The sequence below is a fragment of the Manduca sexta genome, chromosome 25 (assembly GCF_014839805.1).
Source record: "Manduca sexta isolate Smith_Timp_Sample1 chromosome 25, JHU_Msex_v1.0, whole genome shotgun sequence".
NCBI lineage: Eukaryota > Metazoa > Arthropoda > Insecta > Lepidoptera > Sphingidae > Manduca > Manduca sexta.
In genome coordinates, this window is record NC_051139.1 from 3,039,849 (window position 1) to 3,063,373 (window position 23,525).

Consider the following 23,525-nt stretch of genomic DNA (forward strand, 5'->3'; position numbering starts at 1 on the left):
TAATGTATATATTTTGGCGCGACGGCAGCGCTGCGTTTCATTCATTTGTGAAGTTGCTGATGTGAAGTGTTGAATTGTGTTGTGTGTGTTATTTTAATAATTTCGCTTTTTCTGCTGACTGGATTACTTATAGAAGGTTCTATTGCAAGTGAGTATCTTTTAATTTTATTATAGTATAGATAGTAAGTGAAAAACCTGTAAATTTCTAGTAGACTTGCCAAAAATTCGCATTTTATTTAGCGCTCATGATCGTGCATCACCAAAAAAGGTGTCAGTCGTTCGGAGGTTAACGGGAGATTTTCTTTTTGTTACAGGATTCAAAATGGGCAAAGACTATTACAAAATATTAGGTCTATCAAAAGGTGCGTCTGATGACGACATAAAAAAGGCATACAGAAAGTTGGCACTAAAATACCATCCGGATAAGAACAAGGCTCCCGGTGCCGAGGAGAGATTTAAGGAGGTCGCAGAGGCGTATGAAGTGCTCTCTGATAAGAAGAAAAGGAGATCTACGATGCGCATGGTGAGGAGGGCCTGAAGGGTGGAATGGGCAGCCACAACGGTCCAGGAGGCGGCCAGTCCTTCTCATACACATTCCATGGAGACCCGAGGGCGACATTCGCACAGTTCTTCGGCTCTGCGAGTCCGTTCCAAGCGTTCTTCGATCTGAACGGCGGCGGTGGCGGCACGACGATGTTCTTCGACCGCGACATGGACGTAGATATGGATCCGTTCGCGAACATGGGCATGGGACAGGCGCGGCCAGGCGGCCCCGGCGGCGCATTCCGAAGCCACAGTTTCAACTTCCATGGCTCGCCAAGCAGGAAGGAGAAGACGCAAGACCCGCCCATCGAACACGATCTATACGTGTCGCTCGAAGACATCGCGCGCGGATGCGTTAAGAAAATGAAGATCTCTCGCCGCGTCATTCAACCCGACGGCACTTCGAAAAAGGAGGACAAAGTGCTGACGATACACGTGAAACCCGGCTGGAAGGCAGGCACGAAGATAACGTTCCAGAAGGAGGGCGACCAGGGCCGCAACAAGATCCCCGCGGACATCGTGTTCATCATCCGGGACAAGTCGCACCCCCTGTTCAAACGAGAAGGCAGCGACGTCAGATACACGGCAAAGATATCGCTCAAACAGGTAAGCCTCCATCACCTATTGTCACTCAAGTTAGTGAAAAGTAGTTGTAAAACATTGTGTAAACTAACCATAACAGGTTGAAACAATGGACCATTCTAGAACAAGAGCATGTTTCTGTTGATGACTGGTTTTGTTCATAATGGAACAAGTGTTTGCAATTTGCAGATAAATTTATTACATTAAATGTTGCAGTTGAGTGGTTGGTAATGTGGGACATTCCCAATCTGTTTGCATTCTTGCCACATGTTGTATAAATAATATTGATAAGGTTACTATGTGCCTAGATCGGTCAACAGTTGACACTAGGCTGTTAAATGGTGTGAGTCATATGTCGCTGACTCAAACTTTCCTTTGTTGCAGGCACTCTGCGGAACCATCATTGAAGTACCAACCATGTCTGGTGAGAAGTTAACAGTAAATCTGTAAGGTATAAGTGGTGAAGCCCCACACAGTGAAGCGATTCCCAGGGTATGGCCTGCCGTTCCCTAAGGAACCCACGAGGAAAGGGGACTTACTTGTTGCCTTCGACATCAAGTTCCCAGACCGTCTGTCATCAGGAGTCAAGGAAATACTTATGGACACATTACCCAACTAGAATTAATAGTGAATATCTCATTGGACCAGATTTAAGTATATAATGATGATGGTTCTGACTGCCTCGGCTAGAAAAGCTAATGAACAGAAGTTGACCGAACAGTGCTGATAGGAACTTCAGCATGTTGTGCCTGTTTGACAAAGGAGTAAATGATTTAAAAGTTTGGACATGTCAGAACGCCAGTTTTATATGCTCAAACCTAGTGATGGGACATTTCTACCCGATCATGTAGGAACTTTACTCATGTTGCTGCCTAAGTATTAGCTGTGTTATTACAACCGAGTGAATGTTGGACTTATAATTTTGTGGTCTTCGTGCGTTCTAGTACGGTGGACTCGTGCGAGTGTTGTGTGATTAATTTAATTTAATTAAGTTGTACATATTTTTTACCACATGTAAATAATGGCTCGGCAGCAATTGTAAGTTTTAAGTTTTACGAAACTTGGAATTGACAATTGCGCGTGTGATGCCGACGAAATGGTGTTTCGATAATGCGTTTCGCAGGCGCATTGTTGGGATTGTTTCGCCGGTTTATGTAGGACGTAGTGACAGTGAAAGTGGCCGGCTTATCACTTATAATTGCTGTTAAATGACTAATAAACAAACATACAATTAGCTATGTACGTGTTTTATTGTACCGCTCATCTTACATAATGTGGGAAGTCTGGTCGCGGGCAGGCGGCCCACGTGAAACTATTTTAGCGAGTGCGGCGTGCAGTGGCGAGTGGCGACCGCCGCGCACGTGCCTGGAACCGCCCTGGAATGGATACTGACCGCCGCTCACACGTGACCTGACATAACTCACTACCAACATGCCAATGCGCTGATCTTTGTTTCATCTACATGTATATTTGAACATACCTCAGCCACCTTGGCCTCGTGTCATGGTGATTTGTGGATTTTAGTTCTATTTTTAGTGGACTCGTGTAAACAAACCTATTAATTCCTGGCTTACATTAATATCTTCAGTAAACGTAGCACAAATCCCAAGCGTGATTGGTTTGAGTCTTGAAACAATGTAAATGTAGGGTAGGTACACATTTTGCTACACATACTTAATTTTCGAACATAGTAAAATTATACGACTTTTACATGTAATTAGGTTTAATTAATACATCAGTTTACGCTATATTCATTGCTTTACCTTTCTTACAATAATTTCCAGTGACGTCACTCGCCTAAGGAGAATAGGCGTGGTCCGAACACATTCGAGTAATTAATGACTGTCATGAAATTATTGTGGAAAACGAAGGAACTTGTATTTACGCGTTACAAGAGCATTGTGTTAACAGCTGTGCGGAGACGAAACGGCAATCTGTTGACATGGCCACCACGACGAACCTTGATGGCAGCTAGTGGTGCGCAGAGCCATACAAACAGCGATAATATTTCTGAGATTTAATACTTTGTAATATTAAAACAAATAGGAATTGATTTTCCTGTAAATCCCCCACTTAGCGCTACCGTATTGTGGTTTTATTATACCTTTGCATGGTTACTTAATATTTTCGTATTCAGATATTGCTGAGACCTCGAAATAATCCGCTATTCGTGACTTAAATATTTACGTGTTAGGCGCTAACGGTAAACGTTTTGGGCAAATGTAAGCATAACATACATACATTTATAGTGATAAATTTAATGTTTGTCGCGCTCGGCATCCAAACAATGCGCCAAACGATCTTCATTGAAAGCAGTGCATGGATCTGAAGACAGGTATTGATTTTAAATTAGCAATGAATACAACAATACTATGAAATAAAACAATTCCGTTGAATAAGAATACAATGTATTACGTCGTACGTCTGTGAACAGTAAACATTAGACACCAAAAATTTGTCTGGTTACTGACAGGAAGTAATGGTCTATTAATTCTATTTTTTGTTATATAAGTAACTTGTAACCAATAATTTATGAAATATTTAGACGATGTCTAAACGAATGTATTTATATTAAGTATACATATTATTTATTAAACGTACAGAAATAAACATCGCTTTTTAAGTAAATACAACAATTAAATCATACTTTGCGTCACATTCATGATTTGTTTATGGCACATGTTTTAGCTAATTTATGCCGAAAATTTAAATGCTGATTTTGATTATAACATTTTCTCATTATAAATCCACTTCATCTCGACATTACCGATCGCTGGTGTAAAGGCCACAGTCGTGTGGAGGCCGCGCCACATCTGACGTCACTGGGCAAAAATACACGCCGCCCGCCCCCACACTCTGGAGAAATGCAGCATTTCACGATAATGTTCGTAAATTTTTCGGTTTCGATTATATATTAGTGTAAAGTTTTAATCTAAACAGAGTTCATTCAGTTTTGAATACTCAGAAGCCGTGGTAATTAGAAGATTGTGTTTGTTTATGTCTGGTTGCTATGTTAGAGATAAAGATATTAATATAACCATTTCTAATATCAATATGTGCCTATATTGAAGATATAACATCTGGCTTACGACCTATAAATGAATTAGTACACGGTGTACTCTTGGCCAATCTTTAGTCAGCAGATGGCAAATTACATGCCTATTTATGTAAGCATAAACGCTCCGCAGTCTAACCCAAATATTAATTTTGTATAAATTTGTATTACATTAGCGGGATTGTAAACATTGGATATATTTATTAGTTGATATGGGCTTTCATTGTGTAGGTTATCGACTTGAAGAGAAGTCCTCATGTGGAGATAGTTATATTACTCTAAAGAGTTCTGCTAATGTAAATTTATTACTCTTCTATTTATGCCTTACACTGCTATTCATTTCATTCGCGCTAAAACCAAAATAATATTTTATTAAAGGTAATTAAATCTGTAGTTCCCAGTTTTAATAATAAAAAAAATAATAAAGATATTTAACATAGAGCATAAAATTATCATCAGTCTTAGCTGTAAGATTTCCCAGTAACTCTGTAAGACGAACTTCTTATTGTGCCATTAGCTCAGCGTTCTTTATTATATTTAATTTATAGTGTGTGGGTACGATGGAATAATGCAAAATGGAAGTTCTTTGGCACGATGTGTCATCATGATTATTATGTAGGATACAAGGTCATTGGGCTCGCGGCGGAAATGAAAATCCTGTTCAATGTAAAAAAAACTTTAATAAATATTCAACCTATCTTACTAATAGAAATCTTTCCTCATATTGTATGCGAAACATCTTTAAATACTTTAAAGCTTTTGGTAAGATTTTGCACAGTTACCTTAGACTTTTGAGTCGAGTTTTGAACCTATATTGTTTCTATAAACATTCTGGGATTACCTAAGGGAATTAGCTTAAACATTTACGTCTATGAAGAGTGTCATCAAAACCCACGTTGTAATAGAAATAAACTCAGTAGCAATTTTTATGTCGGCCTTCATAACTGGATACACGCGGGCGGAACCCGACACGCGACTTGCGGGAGCGATGGTAAAACCGGTTCGTTCGACTTGTTATTGTGTATGGGTTCAGCTCTAGGTCGTATCACCAGGATAAGGCAGTCAAAGTCATTGAACCCGTAGAATTAGTTTTCATCTAATTTTCCTGAATTCTGAACATAGGAATGCTAAACTAAGCTGTATGGAAGTCTTGTCTTCAGGAAAGAGGATCTCACTATTGGCAGGTGCTTATGTGTTGCTTTTGTAATATTATGCTATTGCTGTGGTATTGCTAATTTAGCTATTTACATAAACGTACATAGGCACATACATTTCAATAAATTGCATCTTTCCTTCTTTCATCATCCGTGATGGAGTAAACATTGCATAGGTATAGAATCTTGCAAAACTAACATACCTACTTATCCACTATGTAGTTATGCTGTCTTACTATGCATAGATATGTTATCTCACAACACATTTATGCCTAATTTTATGCTTGATTTGGATTTAATGACATTTTTCATTCCGGTTTAAGAATAGAGTAAATAACCTGCATTCTATTTCTAGATCATAGATAACATGATATTTATTTAGATTTTAGACACTAGCATTTGGAGAGGTACTAAACACACAAGTCAAATAAAGAAGAAAAATTCCAAATTCGAAAATCAGTGACATTGAAAACCACGAAACAGCATAACTTTCGATGAATAAAGCGAGAATTTCTTCCGGGTCAAGAAATGTAAGGAAATTCTGGCATGAAGCCAAACTCCAAGCGTAGGTAGGTAAATACCTGAATGTATATACTAAACGTAATACACGAAAACGAGGCAGAAACTGATCACAACTAATAAGCTTGGAATGCTTGGATATTGTAAGCGTAATTATCGTTATTTTAATGTGGTGATTAATGAGCCATTCCTATGTTTAGATTACAATTGTTTAACTATGTATGAATTACCAAAATTTTAAACTATTTGATTATTTGCATGCAGGGGTTTTTGTCTTTTTTACAAGTAGCTTCTTTCTAATACATTATATCAAAGGTAGCAAATTAATTAATTGAGCAAAATCATTACAGTACACAGGTATTTATTTGCTAATATTTGTTTTAGTAATCAAAATAAAGACAAAATGACAATGAAACATCGCCTCGTTTTAGCTCTAATTTAAAAGCAAATGTTATCGAAGTTCAAGCAAGACGCCCGCTTTCAAATTATTCGTATCTTTGTTTTGACAAATGTTTTAGTCAAGACTTACTATGACAACCTTTGCAGCGTAACGTGTGATGAGAGAGCCTGAAACGCGATGTCGTTGGTTCCATCCACAGAGTAATTATAGGTCAATATTAAGTCATAGTAATTATTTTCTGAAATTCTCTTAGTTTTATAACTTACGACACAAATCAGGTCTTTTTGTGTACAACTAGAGAATATTTATGTGTTTAATAGTCGAAAATTCCAAAAACAGTTCGACCAGTAAATTCGTATAAACCGCGGCTAATTGTTTTACGGCAGCGTGATTCACGTAAACTAGTTTTTCAATATTTCTGTATTGACTCAACTTTTGAGAGCAAGTTACTTCCTCAGCCCCGTTATTTCCTAGCGTCTATATTTTATGAGCTGGCATTTAATCTCAAAATATCGCAAATATTAGTGGAGTTATTTTTTTTTACATTCCTAATGTATTGGCTAATCAATCCAGTAGTCATGTTTACTAAATCAATCATTCGCATGTATGAAATATTAATAGTGTGGGTCTCTCTTATCAATATTCATCATATTGTATTTAAAATTCTCTGGATTTGAGCAGAAAGTACGTAAATGAAGTTTTAGATATAAAAACATCTTTTGGATACCCCAAGCTTATTTACTCGGCAGAAAACAATTTATATCAAGGTATAGAAAGAAACAATACTCGTCACTGAATAGTGAATACATATTGGCATTAGAAAGAGATGTTAATCAATTACATTTTGGCTACGTAGAGCGTCGTCACTCACACTGAAACATTTTGGCACTCTATTTATTTATTGCCGAAAGCAAATTGCTATCCAAATTAACAAAAATTAGGCAGTAGGTATTTGTATCCACGTCATTCACACAAGAGGCGATGATTCAATGGTCGGTCAGTCGTGTAGTATCCCCGATTCGTTATTTACAATCTCCTTGGTTTATCTTCAGTAGAATTAGTTCGTACCGGACTTCCCAACGGTGTTTCGTGATTTCCTTGTTATTTTCCCTCCTACGAATGGTTTTATACGAACCATATTAGACTAATTTATCGGACCGGTAAACATTTACCTGGTAAATTAGTTGTATTTTTCAGCTCATGCGTCACCTGGGCTGTGACCTGTGTGTTTTGGGTTCTGGTTTCAGGTGAAGTAACACGCCTGATCTGGGTTTGAAATATGCGATTGGTCACCTTATACAACGATTTTAGGCTCGTCCTTTATCATTATTATATTCTTTTTATTCCTTTGAATGATTAGACGAGCTTGAAAAAAAACACCATCCAACACCTTGAATTACAAAATATTGTTTAGTATTCCACAGCGCTCACCATCCTGAGACATGAGATTTTAAATCTTATTATGTCCAGTACTTACACTGGCTACAATGCCTTTTAAACCGGAACACAATAGTGACTAAAGACTGCTGCTTGGCGGTAGAAATTAACATTGCGGTGGTACCTACCCAGGCGGACTCTCACATATGGGAGACCTACCATCAGTATATACTCTTAGGAACAGGCTAGGTCGGAAATTAAGATAGATCAACACTGGGTGCGCTTGTTTGACCTCTGCGCATTGCTGTATCGCTGACCTTCAAGATAGGCTTTTCTTGAGATGTAAATCTTACAACAGTGTATTATACTGCATTATTATAACAATAGAAAACCGCGTGTAGGATCATTAGTAAGTATAATATTTCTTTGTGGTTTGTTACGTTCAAACTTTGATTAGTTCCTTAGAGAGTAAGGTTTCAAAACAATCAATTAGCCTGATAGAATATTGCCATAAATATTTACATCACAGAATAATCTTTTATAGCGGTGATTATCAGCTTTTAGTATTTATTTATGGTTATGCTAAAAGGTTGGTATAAATAAACTAATTACATATATAATATCAGTCTTGTATTATATTATACTGTGCCAATGCTGGGCACGGGTTTCCTCTACTACCGAGAGTGATTAGGCCTTAATCCACAATGCTGGCCTAGTGCGGTTTGGTAGACTTCACCTACGTTCATAACCTCAAAATTCCCAAAGACAACTTCTCAGATACGCAGGTTTCCTCACGATGTTTTCTTTTACAGTTACAGCAATCTATAATTCACAAAGAAACTAAGTATATACTAGTAAATTTGTACACTCAATGATATTACATACATTTTAGTATATTTTTAATTACTTAGTCATGGTGTTATAAAATTAAACGAATATAATACTTTAATTGTCAATTTATTAATTGTAAGTGCGTCCAATTTACATTGTTTCAAATAAAAATATGCATCGAGTCTACGTTAACAATTGTGATGCAATGAAACGATGTAATGTTACATTGCAATCAATAATGACGTAAAAGCAATAAATACTGTGAAATATAACAATTGATTGCAGTTCTATGAAAAGCGGCCAGACGATAATATACTTTATCATTGGTTGATGGTAAAATAATTCTCCGATCAACTAGTACAATGGTTTGACAAATACGATTTTAATATTAAGCAATAGATATATTTGTATGAATTTATCTTGAAGCTTTACAGAATCCAAGATTGATAAGCAATTTCAGTGGTTAATTCGAGTTTGACTAATATCCACAAACAAACATTTAACACAAGGATTTCCAACTCTACGTTTAATAGAGTCTAACTCATACCAAACGTATGTCAAGTTCATGTATAGATTATGCTTTTAAATGAAATGTTAGTCTAAATAGAACGTGCGCTGGGATCTGGAAGCTGTTTGTACGCATTCGGCTATCTCACTCACTCTTTGCATAAAGTATTAACATGCGCATTCTACTCTCTCATTCATCACATTTACAAATCAATATTATCAGGGTTGCTACGTTCTGGATATATAGTTTCCTATAGATTTTGCGATGTGCGCAATAAAAATATTTTTAATAATATTTTGTTTACTAATTACACATATTTCAGATGACACGTGCTTATTGATATTTTATATAAAAAAGTTAATATTTCAGGTTTATACATTGATAAATTAATTGCACATTAGGTTCTCCATTAAAACATTTTTGACTTTGCTAAAATGCTTTAATGGAGAATGGTTTGTTAAAGTTTTTTGGATTTTACTATTAATATATGAGATGGGAGTGCCCTAACTCCTACGTGGGTGGGGGAGTAAATGCATCGATGTCTAGGTTGGCTATAGCTAAATACATTTTTATATTCTAGGGTGGTGTCAGGTGTAGACTATGTTGATGCCATGGGGGCGAAGTGTCTGGCAACATGCCAGAGAATTTCCACCCTTACAGTCTAAATATAATATTTGTCGCATAGCGTTTATAGCGAAAACTAGGCTATATGTGGGAGTTAATGTCATGGCGTGATGATTACCTTACGAATAAAAATGTGAATATTGCAATATTAACTAAGAAATTAATAAATATTATAGTACGTTTGAAATGTGTGCCGTCAATAGCGATACCTCAAAGGTAAGTTTTATGGTGGTCAATTACAAATATAATACGGATTTATTGATTTTTAAATTGGAAGGACACAGTGAGGTGCTTTTGGCTAACATCACATAAAGTAGCTTTAATAATAACCAGTTTGATGTATAAAATGCCGGTAGCACTTAAATATTTATGAGAAACATTCAAGTCATCGAAGAACCGCCAGAAATTAGCCGAATGCACCTTACCTGCGTCATCTGCTTGCAGGGCCTAATTACAAGCCCAACGAACCATGCTGATAGGCCCACCATCTTGCCTAAGCTTAGACCTTCTACCTTCTTTCTTCTTCTTCTCTTTCAGTGTCTCTACTACCATGAAAGTACAATGTGCATAGCCTGGTGATATTGTGTCAATATGATCATATAAATGAATGTTCATCGCTTGTTTCACGCACACTAATATGATTAAACGTTTGCATGCTAATTTGATCATATACCTTTGGTAAAAGAAAAGACTATACAAGCCTTATCCTTCATATATTGTTTAGGAGCATAGAATTCAAATTATTTATAATATACTAGCTTCTGTTGCTTCAACCGCGTGAACAAGTTTTCCGGGATAAAAGTCCCGTAATTTATCTTCCCGGAATAGAAAGTGCCTATAACCTTTCTAGGGTTTTCAACTATCTCCATACCAAATACAAATTTCATCAAAATCCATTCAGTAGATTTTGAGGAAATCAAAAGAACTTTGTTTTGTAATATTATGTATAGATAGTTTTTTTGTTTCAAAACTGTAATGATTGTAATTATTGCATTAATTGTGAAAATTAATTTATAAATAAGAAATCGCGAGCAAATCTAGTTTATATAACAAATAATAATGTTACGAACGCTAAAGAGTTCATGTCAAGAACTGCTCATCGATTTTACAATTAGATAGCTATTTTAACACCAATAATCACTTCAAGGAACTAAGCGATTGTTTAAATATTTAAACTGTTGGAAACTAGATCCATATTTTCAATACCGAAATAGTTATGAAAACAGTGTCCGGACAGGTCAAAAATCTGAATGAATGCCAATTATTCGACCTAAATACGTACTGGAATGGACTTATGTTTACAGGACGGGCACATTCGCGTCCTCATTGTCCTAACGATAGGCATTTTGAGAGATCTAGGTCATCACAATCGGAGTAGGATGGGAGAGCAGATTTATGCCAATGATCGTGAGAGTTAGGTGGATTAATGTCTATCATATTATATTTATGTGTATTTAATGTATTTAAGCTTCAAGAAATTTACTTCAGACCTTCGGTTACTAGATCGTACTAATTATGCTCTCGTCAGACACTATCTGGACCTTACATCGCTTATTACCCAGTGCAGTAGGGTCCATGGTGGAATATTCGAAATATAACCCGACACACCATATAGGTACTATGCATAAATGCGGTCTTTTAATCGTCCTAATGATAATTAGATTCTACATAAATTACGAAAGGGAAGCCGGCAGGAATCGAGTTATATAGACCCTTTGCCACTGGTAGAGTTATTTTGCTTAGCCCTTTTAAAAAAATCATGTTGTTTTGTCTACAGCGTAACTCTGCAACGAGAGACAGCCCGAAGTCGGTAATAGATTCGCCATTTATTAAATGGGTGATGGAACCTAGTACCTCGCAAGATGCGAGTGTGATTTTTATGATATAGATACCTCTGCTTACCCTAGACAAGGCTTGGTGCCATGTTGCATGTTTTAATAGTTATCGATGCTCGCACGTATATTTAAACGGAGCATGTAGTTTGCAAAATTTATTATTGATTTTATGTTTTTACCTTACTTCTTTTTTCCTGTTTCATAATGGAAAAAATATTTTCGTGGTTTGCTTATTTTTAGTTAATATGAGATGACTCCAGCTATATCTTTTGTTACTAAACGCCAGATTTAATGTGGTTAGTTTAGTCAGAAAATGGGACGTTTTTACTAGGACAATAATGTGAAAAGTCGATTCAGTCCCATCTCTATTGCTGGGTTATAATTGATATTGCCGATACTTACTATACTACAGCTTTTCGAACTCTACCTAATAATCGATTCTGCATATCGATCCTTCAGGACATAACGGTGTTTAGAGAAAAGGTAATACTGCGAATGCAGACGTATGTTAATATCTTATAAAAAACACTAGCGCATTCTCCTGGCGCAGACGCATTTGTTTCTGTCAAAAAATATCAAAGACAAGATATGTAGTTGTTTATGAATTTATGCAAATTACGCCAAAACCCGATCGAATCTGAAATTCTATCTTATTAGACCCAGTAAATTCAATTTAATTTCCTTCAAGCCGAATTACTGCTAGGCAATAGAAGTACTTAAAGCATACCTCTACAGAATCTAGTAATTTATATATACGTTCATCTGTAAAAATGACTTTATATAACGATAACCAGCTCACGTGTTCTGTAAAACCAGTTACAAAATCGAATATTTAGATAACAATCCACGCCGGAGGAATCCGCCTTTATCTAGCTGTTATCGGTGATAGATTGTCCTCATATAAAACAGCTGTGTTGGCTGTTTGTTTATGTACAGGCAAACAAAATATTTAGTTTAAAATTTTCCATTAACTTGTCAAGGGCTGGTTGGATGTTATAAGCAATAAGGCAATTAGGGAATAAATATATAACAAAAAAACAAATTTTATTCAAAATAATCTGATAAAAACTTAAACGTAAAGAAAAAAGTAATGATCAATCAAATATTCTCTGTCATCGTTTATATTACTATTTTTTTTTTTGTTTCATTATTAATACTAGCTGTTTCAATCCAACTATGGAAGGCAAAGGAAGAATACTAAAGGTCCTATAGAAGAAAAAACAGTTCTATTACGACCTTCACGTTTGGTGGGATAAATAAATATTCAAGTAACTTGTATTATAAATAAAATATTTTTTGCGATCCATTCACGTTCATAATTGCATAGCTTACTTGGTTTGAACAACAGGTTTTGGATTTAGTGGGCGGATGAAATTCCAAATTTTTTTACCACATGAGCCGAATGCAGCTTGAATCCGCGTCAAGTTGTAATTAATTTTGAATCATTTACGGCCCAACGTGGCAGCTTTTAATGCTAACCGATTCTGAGTAGTACTTTCGAAAGAAAGTAATTTATTTTTTGACCTACTAATATTACTAATAATACAGGCTGAAGGAGTACTTGTTTTCCTTAGAAAACTTTTTAATAGCAGGAAGTAGGCAAACGAAAGTGATTACTAACACTTTTGAACACCTACGCAAGAGAACTGTTGGAGCTTTATCGATTTTATGGGGGGAAGATGAGTTTTTGAAGCAGGGAGAGAATAGAAAAGGTCAGATATAAAGTTAATCATTTTATTCATGCTCTATTTAGAATTTAGCAAGAATAAGTAAGTGCTTATTTTGTAAGCAATGAGTAATATTGACTGAATACGATAGTAATGTTGATTGTTGGTGAAGGTGAAGTTAATAGCTATTATCCATTATTTTAGAAAGTGCTGTACGTAGAGTTTCGTATCTGAAAACATAGACAACGTTCGTTTTTTTAGAAGCGGTCACAAAACCTATAAAATTTTAGGTACGTAATAAAGTGTATGGTAGTTAAATTATGTAGTCTATACTTTAACAAATACAAGTGATTTGACACTAGCAGACATTAATATTTCTTGATGAACCGAAATGAAATGAATTATTTCCTTCTTTCTAAGATACTTCTTGGGTCGTCATGCAAGTAGAGTCTTTAGCATAGTTAGAGCCCTAAAGAGATACCGGAGTGGCAGTTACAGTTTGTTTTTATTGACCTTCATGGGGTGTGCGACACGAGGTTGGTTCTGCACTAAGGATATTATCGTTGTCGATGATATTATTCCATTATGTCTATATTTATCGGCCCGGTACTTCAATTTGAACTGTAACAAAGACGTTCAAATAATCAAGTTTCTATATCTGGTTTACCTCTTATATAACTTTCGTTGTGAGATCATCTTTCTCTGTCAGTACGCTTAGTATTCTATAAAGTTACATTTCATTATTTATTTATTCTAATTAATTTGTTGAGCAAGGCCGTATAATATTATTGTATTGATGTGTGGAATATTCGAGAAGAGCAATGGTTTGTTGGAATTGTGAATTGGTATACTCATACAACTTAGATTATAATAATACGTACATAATTATTTAAGTGACAATACCTAATATATATTATTCCCATAATTTTAATTCCTGAAATCTATAAACTGAGAATCCAACTCGGATCCTTTCATTTCTCATCCCGAACTGCCACGGTCAAACTGCAGATAGTTTTCAAACACGATGAGTCTACTGTATCCGCAGTCCGCACAGATATTTCTCAAGTGCCGATGATACATTCGTTTATTCGAAAACATCCTCTAATTCTTTAATACAATCGATATTGAAGAGGAAGTTTTGATACCAAGAAATCAATGAATGAGTCACAAAGTTTGTGATTATCTATGGATCCCGTATTATGATATGCGAAATTATATTCGATTGATTGATCTGATATGTGATAAAGGGGATTCCATTTTCAAACATGGAGGCAATAGACAAAATTAGGGTAGTTATTATCAATCAAGTAAGTATAAAACTAGAATCTAGAAAAAATACGATTGTGTGTAAGAGATTGCTCTGAGCGATAAGACCACAATTTGTATATTATTATCATAATCACTAGTGTACAATTAAATATTTTAAATAGGTAAATTAAAAAATATTAAAGGAATACTCTATTTTTCGGTAGAGTTTATCAAAAAAAATTCTTTCATTGGATGGTAATATAAATATAAAAGAAAATCTTATTATGATGTTATTTAGGGTTTGAAAAGGTAGAGTTTTTCACATAAATCACAAGTTTGTTCTATGATGTCGTTTTAACACATCATTATGTAGTTCGTAGAAAACATTATTTTATTTCTTTAACCCACCAAAATCTTTCTTTAAACTCTTACAAAATTAGCTTAATTTACAAATTTGTCGAAGAACTATTTCACAAACGAATGATTAGAGTAAGTCACGTTTGTGATAAGCGATAAAATATATACCATACAATATTATGTATTGTATAAGAGGTTACCATGTTACGCAAGTTATCCAAGGCTGAATGGCCACGTGCCTTTGCTTCCTAAAGTTGGGATAGCCAATAGAAGAATTTACAATGTGTTTTCTTTTTAGAGTCTACTGATTCATTAGCTGATTTGAGACTTGAAATATTTATTTAGTTAATAATCACAGGCAATATAGAAGAGTGATTAGTCAAACAAAATAAGAGAATGTGGATGATTTTCAGCAATTGATAAACAAAGATTAGCTTTCTAATAAGTTTATAGAGATGTAAGATTTGGTGCAGGTAAGTACCCGTCTAACTGCATTTAATTTAATTTTTAACAATACAGTAGAACTACCTAAAATCGAGATCTAAACGATATTGAGTATAATTAATGCCTTTCTAACGAACCAAACTACCGCAACCACCAATAAAATGTAAATCATCACTTTATTGCTAAAAAGCGTGACCAACTAGATCGTCAACCATTTTCATAAATTAGCTAATAGATGACCTACCTACGAATTGTTTTTCCTGTTTGCGATAACTAGGATTATTTACTCACATTGTTATCTATCTGGAATATTCTCGACTGAAACAGAAGTTTCATTGTGATTTACGATAGCGAAACGGAACGAAAACGGTATATTTTTGTTTTATAAATTGTAGTCTAATTTTCATAGACGTAGAGTTCATTTTTTATTGCACAGATGATTAAATAACGGTAGTAGAATGGAACAGTCGAGAGAACGATGTTGCACGAAGCATGGTCGGGTTTGTTCGAGACTACAGTGGAACCGTGGCTTGTAGATAAAAACCGGTATTAGGCAGGGTTGCCAAATTTAAATTTGGATTACCCGAAATTTATTATTTATCTACAATGTTTAGTTTTTCTATAAAATTATGTTGTTCATCACTGAATAATATTATTTATAATTAAGTTTAAAGGGTGCTCTAGTAACTACTAGTATGTACAGTTGGCATGAGCTTAATTAAAAGAGTTTCTGAAGTATGAACTAATTTTGGAATCTTTGTAAATTTAAATTATGACGTTTTTCTCGACATTTTCAATAAAAACCGTAAAATTAACTTAAAAAAGGATTATAAACTATGTTATTTTCATTTAATGCAATCTTACTAAATTTGAAATATATAATACATATATGTTTTAAAAAACGTGGTCTTACTTATTTTTATTACGGCCTATATTCTACAATATTGTAAAAAGTTGTGTACTAGTTTTTTTTTCTTTGGAAATATACAAATAGATTTACTCAGTGATACTTAATCTTAAAAAGTAGCAATTTTAATAATTTGGCAACACAGTGTAATAACCGAACACGTGCGTCCAGCCATCACGTGTCCAAGAAACGTGACGCGTGACCCACGATACGCGAGCGCACTTTCGCGGGAACCTGCATAACTCCGTCGAATTGAGGCTGCCACGGTCTATGAGCCCGTAATCTTACCGCAGTGACTGGTGTACTTGGCCGGGTAATGTTAATTGTATAAATGCACGGCGACGCGTCGGCAGGCGCACGAGTACGCTCCAAAATTACAAATTATCGTCGTAGATCTACCAGACTGACAATAAATATTATTAATACTTATATTACGTATGATATGGGCATTGGTAGATAGTATCAAGTATCAGGTATAATATTAAAAAATACGTAGGTACGTACCCACTTATATAAAAGTAACGTCAGGTACATAGATTTTATGTATGTATGTACGAAGGGTAAAGAAGGGTCGATGTGACGAGGCAATTTCATTAAAGTGTTTTGATTTGCAAATCAATGTTAACCAAGCACGATAACTCACTTTGAATATCTTTCTGCTAATTATATAAAGGTACGTTGTTCCATTAACATGCATAAGGTAAAAATGTTTTTTTTAAGTATTTTTATGGACTCTACGCATGTACTACAAACCAGCTTTGATCAATCAGTCAATAACATGTCGATAAAAACTGAATAAAGTTACGTAAATATATATGAATGATTTAATTTAAATCATACTGTAACATAATCCAAAAGATGTTCTATTAATAAGACCGAAGCAATTCATACGTCAAATGAATGTAAAAGTAAATAAACCATTTTAGCGCGTTGACTTTGCGTTGGCGCGCTTTTGCCAAATGTCCTCCATGATGGCAAATGACATATAAAAATTTTCGATTAATTATTGTAAGCTAATAAATTGTACGTTCATAACGCTGAACGTACGTAACACGTTGCGATAGCGTCGAAAGATCTGGAATTCTATTCGTCTCTTTTCCCCTTCACGGTGTAGGTACAATGCACGCATGCATCATTCGCACGTGTGTAATGCAGATAATGAATTATTGCGGATAAACAACATTGTTTTTGTTTACTTAAAACTACATGTTGCTAACACGATATCTGTAGTATTTTAATAAGTAGATTAATTTCGTAATTTATTTTTATTATTAGTTTAACTCTTGCCTTGTTTTATAATATTGGTACATCATACTAATAATACCATGGATATCATAGTACGGAATTAAAATGTAGGTAATTATTCCTTAGGACATTTTACTGTCAGAGGACAAATACTGTAACGTCTCTAATTTTTGTATGTAGAGCGTTATAATATTTTTTTTCTGTCATTCTGTAATAATAATTATTAATTATTCAATATATTATTAATTATAATTTTAGTAATTTATAAAATCATATTGGCTTTGCGTAATTTTCTCAACCATGGAGACGATTTTTGTCTAATTGTCTAAGCATATCGTTAACCAATCGTTTAATTTAGATTATAAACTAAGTAATGGAACTAGGATTAATTTACAAAAAAAAAAAATAAGTAAGTGCGTTCCTATAAGCGGTGATGTCAACTTTAGTCGAGAAACGTTTTAAATTTTAATCGTGTCTACAGCGTGGCGGGGCCTAAAAGTTAAAGATACCTCTTTACGCATACAACTATTCTAGGAGTGAACACGAGACATGCTCATCTCCGTCTTAGCAGAGATTTCTCACAATATTTCTTGTGGTCTAAACATTTCAATAATTTAATCGCGAGGTCCATTAACTATATTCAAATTACCATGCCTTACAATATTACTAAAATTATAGAAATTGGTAATACGTAACTGTGACGCAAGGCTGGATGAATAGCAACACTTATTAATAAATGATCCCAATATCAATCTTCAATCCGATTCTGAGAATAAACCAATCAAAATAAGCCATTTGCAAACATGTAAAAAAAATGGTGTTATGATTGATCCATTTTCGCGAGAGCTCGAAAAAAGCGATTAGGATCTTTTATTCAAAATGACGGTAAGTATACGCGAGTAGCCATCTTGCTTACTTTAAAATTGGGCCACTGGGTTATTAGTCATAATCACGGTGAAGTTAAATTGATGGTTGTTGCCATTTGTCCTCACGAATTTCGTGACCTAATACAGAGCTAAAAATATTTTTGATGCGAATGCCACAAATGAAGCACATTTCATACATACAAGCACATAACAATTTGAATGAATGTTTTAATTCGTTGGGTACAAGGATATGGAACAATTTGATTTAAAACACTATTGTAAAAGTATATTTTTTTTCAGGTGAATGTATTAATATGCTTAATATTTCATGTAGTGACTTTGATTTTAAAAGTGCAACGCTTATTGATTGTACTAATTACATGAGGGATCCTTCACTATAGAGAATATTCGGTGACGTCAACCACCAACAAATAATATTGTGCCAAGCTGATCGCTATCAACAGACACAAACATTTTCGTTAGTAGTATTTACCATAATTTTGATTATAGTCTCGTGTAGCGTAGTCATTGCAGTACCAGAATAAAAATTCTTTCATTATTCAAACTAAAAACAATAGTTACAGCCAGAGACGGAATTAAGGGGCCCTCGTGCGGTCTTCGTTTTTTAGGTCTCTGCCCCTTTAGGCCAACAAGGTCATTCTAGCCACCTACGAAATTGTGAAAAACGAGGACATTTTTTTTCTCTCGTCCAGTCTCACATTGACATTCATCCTCCTTCAACTTTACCGTCTATCGCTTTTTTGCGATCTGTTAAGCGACGTGTTCAAAACTTACTTCAAGTCAATATTGGTGGCTATGAATGCAGTAGGAAGAAACCGCGTTATAAATAACATACCTTGCATAACAATGCGTAGGCGCATATGACATAATTCCGATCGTTTGTAGGAGGTTCAATGCCAATGCCATTAAATTTTCCAAACACTCAAACCTACGGTTACAAGTGTTTCATTGGCATTCATTGTTTTGATTTTGGTTCAATTAAATTTGGTAATGACTTAGCTTAATTGGCCTTTCCTTGTCTTCATAAAAATGAATTGTTTTCTTTACATCGAAATAGTTGTTAGTGTCGCTCTATTTCTTTTATAATACATTAAAACGATGTACCAGATTAGCATATTATAATGCTTCCCTGATACTGCGACAGTAGCAATTTTTTCTACAACTTGGTACTCCGATACTTATAAAGTAAGTAAGGAACAATAACTATTTTAAGTCATTTATTTTCACTCTAATGCCTACAACCACTTCACCTATTATAAAATAAGCAACTCGCAATCAATAACGTTTGTGACACTTGAGAGCTACAAAATCACAACGAGCGCATGGTTTAGACTCCAAGACATGTCCTAAGATAAAAACTGAACTAACTAAATTGTAAACAATGAACCTTTTCCGCAAAGTGAGTCCAAACAATACTGAGAAATAGTTTTCCTTGACCCGAACAAGTTAGTACGAAGTTAGTGGCATTGTCTTTGGAATTTATGGTCTGATACCTTAAAGAGGTTTTATGAACCTCAATGAGAGCTGTATTAACGAACAAACTTATTGGACGTGGTTAAGAGTCTAATAATACAACTAAAGTTTTCCTTATATTTTATTTTGTGTAGCCTCAGTCAGTTAAGGCTTTTGTTTAATAGGACTTGTTTGGATGATATACCTATCTCAGAAATGTATGTAAACAGGTTTGATGTTATGTGTCAAACGAATTTTCAGAGGAAAAAAAAAGCATTACTTTTTTCAAAAGTTGGCAACTGATTTCTCTCGAGTAGACCCATTTGTTTGCCGGTCTAGCTATAAATGAAACAAAACACTAACCATCTAAACTAAATAAATTGACATAGCAGGAGTTATTCTTTTTTATTTAGACGTCAGTTGGCACAGATACAAAACTACGAGACGTTTTTTTATTCGCCCGAAAGTACACTACAAATATTTAAGCAAAATAAACGACGATTTATTGTAAGGAAGTTCGCACATACTGTAAGCTCTAAGCTATATTTTCTTGACGTTTATAAATGATTGATTGTAGATGTTAGTACATACCTACATACATAAAAAACTCTATTACGTTATGCAGCGAATAAAATATAACTTAACCATATATGAACAATAAGTTTTTAATTTATTTTTATATACAATTAGTTTATTATATTATGCATAAGTTTTATCTGATTTATAGATTTATTCTCAACTAACAAATGTTTGTATGGAAGTATGTTTTAAAATCGTGTTCTTGAGTTTTGCAGGCTTACTCCAACAGGTGCAAAGCAGATGTTCGGTTGGGATTCCTCGATCGTTCCTTACTATCCCCTCGGTGTAAAAAAAATGCAATTTTAATATTCGTTGTTGTAATAACATTAGACCCATTAGATTTACGATCTTGTTTTATTGTTATTTAGTTTTGATAACTATTATAAACATGAAGAAATATTTATTATTTTGATGTAATTACTAGCTTTTAGCTTTAAAGGAACCTTGTATATTTACAGATTCAAAGTAACCTTTCATTCTACTTTTTTTTTAAATCTTTCCTTTTTTTAAAATGGCAAATAAACAAATAATTATATAACATTCTTATTAATTGTAACATTACTGAGGATTGTTTGCTAGGCTCGAGAAGTTTCAAGAGTTAAAGTTCAAGGGCTGTCTATCAGTGGGGTAGTCAGGTAACACTAGAAGCAGCTGGTAAGTTCTGGATACGTATAGCCTATAACCTCGATATGTTGCGTTCTAGTGGGAAAACTATTAAACTGTGGGTAGTAGTGGACAGAAAGTTACATTGATTTAAATTTTAGTCAACGAGCTTTGTGACCGACATTCACTGCTGTTTGTTTTGGACATTAATAACTAAGGAGTTTTGCTTGACGAATGCATGGGAGTTCATACATTTAGTGGATACTGTTTCTGACCAGTCAAAGCGTTGAACTGAGCTGCTCTGATCAAGTAATATTTAAAAGACTATTGTGTCCGCAAATAAGGATAAACATTTGGCAAACTTATGCACCGTGGTTACTAAATCCAAACTAAACGGGACTATATTTTTTATACACACGTCGTGTGGAGAGGAAGTGTGCGAACAATAAGACATTTAAATATTTCGACATTGACAGGCTGGCTGCAATCCAAACACGATGTCGAGACAATGCACCTCACACATCGGGGGAAACGTGCGCTGCCAAATATTCCCCACTGGTTGGATTTTTAACCGTGACCTAGGTCTTCTACAATGCAAAATTATCTTCTCTTTAAATAGATTTCATCTAAATAACCGCTACAAAACTTTAAACATAAACAATTATAAATATATTGCTGTTTTTTTAATACATTTTTTTATCGTAAGCTCAGTGTTTTGAAATTTAAATTGGACTTGGGATTTAGTGACGTTCGTGTTTATTCTTGATCGTTGGTGTATTAGAGATCAAAACCAAATGTACTGTTCTGTCTACCACTTGAAGGTCGGTGGGATGATAAAATATGTGCCTGGAAAATATTTAACCTAATTCATGGTTGAAATAAAATTTAATTTGAGCTCTAAATTCATTGTAATGGATTGATAAATGTTTTGCTATGTATATACCTCTTTAATTAAAAATTTAGCCATTATGAACTCTATGAAGATTTATTGTGTGTTTTAATTTAATTGACGTATTAAATACATAAGTATAACTATTTATTTTTGGCTCCATACATTGCAACTATCAATATCGATTAGAAGTAATAGCTACTTTGTATGCAATATTAAAATTAGCTCTTATTTCGTTCATATCAATGTTTGGACCTATAGATTGGCTATCTATGTGGCATAATAAATTTGGTAACTTAGGACCTGGTCCGCAGCCTTCTTTAATTTTATTCGAAAAAGAATTGGTTTATGAAATCATGATGAACGTACCTAGGTTCCACTTTACATAACATTAAAAAATTTAATAAATCAAAATCATTTTAACATTTGCAATTATTGTGTGAACTACTAAGGCTGATCTTTAAGTCCTTATCTTGGAGTAAAGAAACGGATTGCTGATACGTACTGCTGGTACGAATGTCCATAGAATATCAGCGTGCCCATGGGTTTTGTTCAAAACCCATGGGCACGCAAGTAATATTCTTTGTGAGTTATCGCTTGCTAATGGTAAAGATAAAGATTGAGATACCTGCATTCCTGTGAAGTTCTCTATAAGAGTTTCGAGTGTATGTGAATTTTATCTATCCGCATTAGGCCAGCGTGGTGTACTAAAGCTTATCCCTCAATAGCAGAGAGGAGGTCTGTGGCCAGCAGTGGGACAATATGTAATACAGGGCTGATATTATGGTTATATTATATTTTTAACTGTATACAAACAAAGTGATGTAAAATATTCATTTTGCAAAACAATAACACACGACGCTGCTTACAAGCCATGTCTCAATGCATGGCCCTGTAGATTACTGTATTCCCTCGACGGATTATGCACGAGCGAAACCAAGTCGAGGCAAGGTCGAAAATATTCAGCCAGATACTAACGAATCCTGACATCACGCGGCCTTCGCGCGCGTTCATTAACAAATTTATATTTACAGGCAATTGCGTCCGTGCTTGTGGTTTGTTTTTGTTTGTTGTCGTCAGTAAGGTACAAGGGTAAATAAGGGTGAAATTGAAGAGAAATGTATGTTAATTTTTCTTCGATTTTCGATTTATTCCCAAGTCGTGTAACACTGAGAGTCTTCCTTAGATTTGATTGAAGGAATTGAAGATCGGCCCGGCTGGTCATTAATAAGTCAAATGTATTTTGTGTCATAGATACTATGCTGTGTGTCTATTAGGTAAATTAAAGAACATAAGATTCATGGAATAATATGTTTTAAAACCTCCTATCAATCTTATGTATTTGGACCTAATGCTAAATACAGTTTAATGTGCACACTGAATAAAATACCGATTAACAGAGGGCGTGATTTTCAGTCTGGATAATTGCTTTTCGCGCGTTTTGTTGCAAGGACACAATATTATTAATGCATCGTATTGAACATACCAATGAAATGGGCCGATTAATTGACAATAAGGCATTATTGTGACCTTCAAAACCCTCTATATCCCTGCAGCGGGTTTACGTAGAGTTAACATTACTTTGAATGAATTGCAATTCACATTTTTACTTTAGATAAGTACTCCTTACAAAGAGATTCACCGGTGTGGTGAAGCATCCATAATATGGTAATACTACTTATTTATTACATGGGATTTATATGACTTACATACACACTATTACGGTATAAGTATAATGTTTACTTAGTAAACATAAGTAATTTTAATAAAAATACATTCCTTACGATGACTTCGTCATTTTGTAACATGTTCTAGTATA

General features: G+C 34.6%; 1 protein-coding gene, 1 long non-coding RNA gene and 1 pseudogene across 2 annotated transcripts in view; 1 reads left to right on the plus strand and 2 right to left on the minus strand.

Annotated features, from left to right (window-relative positions):
• The window catches only part of LOC115440769, a gene marked incomplete in the record, with an annotated part of 197,131 nt that overhangs the window by 600 nt on the left and 173,006 nt on the right, over positions 1-23,525 (minus strand).
• LOC119190542 lies at positions 315-2,363 on the plus strand (annotated as a pseudogene).
• On the minus strand, positions 10,987-15,704 carry LOC119190544. Its single transcript, XR_005112985.1, has 3 exons — positions 15,436-15,704; positions 13,609-13,716; positions 10,987-13,325 (listed from the first exon to the last, which is right to left on the minus strand). It is a non-coding gene; the product is annotated as an uncharacterized LOC119190544 (long non-coding RNA).